This window comes from Ceratina calcarata, unplaced genomic scaffold (genome assembly GCF_001652005.2).
Source record: "Ceratina calcarata isolate Rehan_Ccalc_2016 unplaced genomic scaffold, ASM165200v1 scaffold514.2, whole genome shotgun sequence".
NCBI lineage: Eukaryota > Metazoa > Arthropoda > Insecta > Hymenoptera > Apidae > Ceratina > Ceratina calcarata.
In genome coordinates, this window is record NW_017175971.1 from 1,142,156 (window position 1) to 1,148,155 (window position 6,000).

Below are 6,000 nucleotides of genomic sequence, written 5' to 3' on the forward strand. Positions count from 1 at the left end.
CTGGAAGCCTATTCACTCGTAAGAAAATGCAATCAGCAGCGCACATATTCCCAATTTAATTAAATTCGAAACGACGAAATTGCGATAAAGTTTTCACTGGAGAAAAATGATAGGATCGTTACTCCTAGACGCAATTTCCTGTTATAAAAAGAAATGAACAAGTTTGCGAACAGTATCGGCCAATTAGGTAAAGTACGAAGACTATCGCTTAACAGCCGACTTCCCAATTAAATTGAATTAAATTAGTTACGACAAACGTCAATGTAGATGATCTCTTTAATGAATTTTATTTGACGAATTTCTGCGCAGAGAGTTCGAAATATTATACAAATCGTTTTACGACGATAATTCGTTTTCCGTAGCAATCAAGACAATACCGAATAATTGCGACTCTCCCATTGAAATCGAAACAATTAACGTGCTAACAATATGTCCTGCCCACAGTGCATACGTGTATCTGTTACGATTGGCGGTTAACGATCTCGCAACTATTGTGCGCGTTTAATACCGATTCTAATAACAGATAGAAAGCCGCAAGGATAGCGCAGCGCAAATCCCAACTATCTTCCCGATTGCATATCGGCGCGTCCCCCAAAAACTAATTTCCATTCGCGTATTGAATCCGTGGACGACAATTTAAATCCGCCCGATTCATAAGCGGGACACGATTTTCGAGTAGCTCCTCACTATTTCTTTTTTCCGCGGATTTCAGCTCACAATCCAGCGAGGTTTTATTTCGTTTAATTTCCTCCCGGGAACAATATCTTCGGCGACGTGCATAATCAGTGCATTGAGCATCGTGCGCCTCGCGTAATAGCGAACTAAATATTATCCCCTCAGCGAAATGTTTCAGCGGTATATGGTTTTTAATATAACATCGTTGAACTTTGCATCGTCAAACGGGGAATTATATTTCTCTCCGTCCCATCGCATAGCTTTTTTTCCCGCCTCCTGTTTTTACAATCGCAACCGAGTAAACCGTGTTCAAATATTCAAATAATCCCGAACGCGAGGCGGGAACGTATTTGCAAAAAGATTAAAAGACACGATTTCCCCCTGGTATCGCAGATAAAAGCAGCCAGCGTGACTCGCGAATTATGATAACAGCAATGGGATCGAAATAAACGTGAAAATTTTATTCAGCTTCGCTCGTCGCTCAGACGATATTTGGTATTCGCGTAACTCAAAATTTAAACCACGTATTTCAAATCTTATTACACGTGCAGTATAATCACCGGTTGGAATATTCTTTCGACATCCGTACGTCTCTTTAGTTTATACTTTAATAAAACTTCACGTAGTTGTTTAAAAGATAGTCATACGAATCTACACGTTGGAATTATTCCGATGTGCACTCTATATCTTTCATTTTTTTTCAATCAATTTTTGAAACAATTACTTTTCGGAATGAAAATCTGTTCATGCATTATTTCTGGAAATTCAACTGCATGAAATTTAATCGAACGACCGCCGATTCAACAGGAATTCCTAACTAACATCAGAAACGAGAATTATGCGGTTTCATCCAATATTAATAGAAACAACTCAGTTCGTCATTCAATTTACACGACTCGGAATACATTGTCCTGATGTTTCCTTTATTCATTCCATCCATTCACCGGCTATAAAAAATTCTGCAGTGGCTTCAATAAAATAATAACCAAATGGAAATACATTTGTGGATGTTTTAACGAGAATAATGTATTTTAATAAAAAATAAACACGCATGTATGTGTATATAGTGATGCAATATAAACATCACGGCTGATGTTCCGTTTAGGTACTTCACTTACTACCTGTTATAAAACATCCTACAGTGAATTCAATAAAACAATAACCGAATTAGACTCCATATATGGACGTATTTTAACAGTAGTAATATATTTTAGTGAAAAGTATAATTAATTTTTAATTTATATCGTCGATGCTTAATTTGTCGGGGAAGAGTATCGAATTTCTCGGTCCTGACCAAATGTTTGTTTCTACCCGGATTCTACTAGGGGAATTCGGTTTCCAGCACGATAAATTGATCGCGGAAACGCGAAATACCGTGAATAACTCGCGGCACTCGGATGCAACCGAGCTCAACGATGTAATGCCGGAAACAAAACACGTACAAGTGTTTTCCATGGAGCACGGCGGTTAAATAACAGGCCACGAGGGAACGTTTCGCCCGATGAAATTCCTGTAACGCCGCCATTCTTCCCCTCGTCACTGTACTTTTTCTGTCCAATTTTCTTTCCCGTTCCACCCTTCAACTCTATTTCTATGTATTCACACGGCCGCCGTTCCCAGCGCGCCGCGTCGCCCCGACCGAGAAATATCAAATTCCGAAAAAAAACGTTGGTGAAACAAACAAAAAATGGGTCAAATTTGATTTGCAATGCCTAGTACTCTCGGCTATTGTTTCCTTGATTCTTTTCATAAGCTTTAGAACCTCGTTATCTACTAAAATGTCTGAATGAATTATTGAACTGATTGAAGGAATTGAAATGAAATATTCCAACGTAACCATCACAGAATATCTCAAATAAAAGATTGCAATGAAACGTGGTAAAACGTATAACACATGAATAGTTTTAGTAAAACTGTACTTCGAATAGGAGAATAAGAACAATATTCACATACTAAAATGAATGAAAACTGAATATTTTATAAATAGTCAATCTTTCAGAATTGCTTGCGCGACGACTTCTCCCGATGTGTTTCGATGCTTAGCTTGTGTATCCAATTATATTTAATTTACGCTGTTCGAATTCCCGTGGCATTCGAGCACTGAGGCTACCACAGACACAGATACTCGCTGCCGCTATGCACTGCCACATTATATGATTACTTACTGATACTGTAGCCATTTAACGGTATGCAAGGCGAATTCGTAGATGCGGCGAATATTCGCGTTGCTGCAGCAACCATTATTAGGGACGGAGTCGTTCTGGACGACCGCGAGACAAAGTGAACCAGATCTCATAACTAAAGAGCATGTCAGAGCATTTCTGATGAGCTGAAATTCGGGAGATACCTAAGACATGCAACTAGAACCACATTTTCTATGTATTAAAATAACGCTTAATGAAATTTTAATCAATTTTTTTAATAGTAAAGAGAATATTCCAAGTTCGACGACTTCGATTAATATGACCATGATAATTCGTGCAATCATGGTCGAGAGGTTGCCTCGACGTAAATAGCGGAAATATCAGGAAATATTGCTGAATGTACGGTTGAAAGGTTCTTTTTTCATTTTAATACGCTTTATCAATGGACACTCGCACTTGAGGAAGACGCTGTACCCGTAAGGAGGGTACGTCGTTCAAAATGAGAGATCGCTGAATAGCCCTCGATATTCCGGAAAACTCACTTGCCCGAGCTCCTCAATATTTCATGCATCAATGCGGGAACAAAAAGCAGTAAAAATGGTGCAACCTCATTTCACATCAAACCCGATTACCCTGCATTCGTTTTTAACACTGGAGGAATCGAAACGGAGGGAAGTGAATTCGTATTTGTCTGCCGCCCTGGCATATTTTTCGAGGATAGTGAAACGCCCAATGCACGTCTAGACAGCTGTGACTTATTATCTTATTTTATTTTATCCTCGTCAATGTCGACTGATTTTCTTATTTATTCACTGTTCGAGCTTTCTGCGAAACTGCCAACGCACGAATAGAGCGGAGGCCAGCAAATCGGCTGGACGTTGAATGAACATCACTCATTTGGCCTCAGTTTGCCTCAATCGTGCTCAAACCTACACCCATCCTATGATGAACGATATCGATCGCGAAACAGACGGGGCTCTAACTAAAATTCAATTGAACTGCATTCCGTGCAATCTCGAGCCATGTACGACTCGTATAGTAGAAATTTACCTAGCTACTTGAATTCCGGTTGAGCCGGCATTCTCGATAAAAATAGCAGTGGCGAACTGCCTGGATCCTGCCCGCCTAGCTATCCACCGCCAAACGTGTCCTAACAAAGTTACCGTGGCTACGAAGACAAATGGGCGAACGTGAAAGCCGGCGAACGGAGATGAGAATCAGAATCGGAACCGTGTCGAAATTCAAATGCGTCAGCCGCGTTCCCTCCCCGTGACGAAAACGAGAAACGCGTGTATACTATTTATAACGTTTTATCAAACTGATACTCGATAAATTGAAATTTTCTGACACCCTCACTTTTTTAGTGACTGTTCAATTGAACTGAAATATTTCCTTACCGTTTCTTTCTGAGCAAACAAGCAACGGAAACGAGGCGGGGGTGGGGAGAACTATTTTAAAGTCTGAGGCACGAATTTCAGACCGAGGGTAAATCCAACGAAATCGAATTTAATTTAAATCGCAGGTTGCCAAACAATGGCGATCGATCATAGGTTCCTCTTCACGTAACGTTCGCGAATCACGACGGAACAAATATTACATTTCTACCCGCGCCTCCAGTGCTTGAGAAAACGTTCGTCGATATGAGCTCCGCGCGAGCTCGACAAAAGTTTCGCGATCTATCGTTCACACGTTCTCGGTCGACGATTTACAAACAGAGTGAAAAGCTTTCCGTCCGCCCGCGCTTTCGAACTTGTAAAATCAATTATCGGTAGCTAGCTAGATGTAGGTAGGCAGTCGCCGTTTGGAAAAGCGATTTCGGAAAGAGATCTGCCGCTACGAGAAAGATCGATCCGATGCTGCCAGCGTTCGGGAAAAAATCGGGCTAGACGAGTGGAATTACGATTCGATTGACTTATTTCCAGCTCTAACTATACGGCTTGAGATTCGGCTAAGCTCCGAAGAAGTTCTTCACGTCTTCGAAGTTTATTTTTAGTTGTTTGCTTCCTTAAAACGAACTCGACAGCAATAGTTCAATAGAAATAGCTTTTCGTATCATTGTTTACGGTAAGAGTAATCTGACACGATATTATTTTTGAAATAAAATTGATCGACAGTCCAATATGGCAATTGATAAATTTGATAAAGTGCAAACATAGCTCCGATATTCTAACAAACAATACCGGAAGCTGCCTTTCTATCGGATAAAATCTGTACACTGGCTCTTAAGGAAAAGTAGTATACCCGATACAAGTGAAACTCCGCGAATCCCGTCAAGCTTCCTCTGTACTTTTTTACTTTAGAATATCTACTACAAAGAAAACAAATAATAGAACCAATCCTTTCAGACATTGAAACCTGATGATTTAACTTTTTGCAGGACGTGACTGCTCCTTGGAATAAAAAAAATAGCTGATTTAAATTTGCGGGACAAGAATTTATTGCACTTCTTTAAGGGGACGAAACAATTAACGGATGAAAAATAGAAGAGCGGAGGGCGTCGCTAACAAAAGAAGAAAAGAGTGTCGCTGGAGTGTGCGTAGAACACGTTTGCCGCATAAATTACCCCATCTCTAATTAAGTAGGACCGATGCGCTCGTTATGGCCGAGCAGTTAATCATCGGACTTTGTCGTCGTTGGCGAGGACTGAAAAATTTTTCCAACCGCTTGCGCAGTCACGTATCTTCCGAGGCGACACCAAATTACATACTCGTATAGAAATTCGGATCGGTTAAGGATGTATTGGCTATACAGTCAATCCCAAAAGGACATGACAAGAAAAATTCTATGCATTTTTCTTCTAATTTCAGTATTTAACGAGTTAAGTATGATTATATGGCATTTTATTGATGTTGACAAAATCCGACCATCCCAGCGTCGAAATGGCGAACTTGTGACAAAAAATTTTGTTTTTCTTCAATAACTCCTAAACCGCTGGATTTACGGGAAAATTGCATAAGACCTTTTTTGTAGAGGACGACGAGATCTAGAATTTCCATGTAAATTTTTTCCGCTAGCATCAATAGTTTACGAGTTATTAACGAAAAACGAAAAAACAGTTTTTCGCAAATTACTCATAAACTATTAACGCTAGCTAAAAAGTTTTATATGGAAATTGTAGATCTCGTCGTCCTCTACAAAAAAGGTCTTATGCAATTTTCCCGTAAATCCAGCGGTTTGGAAG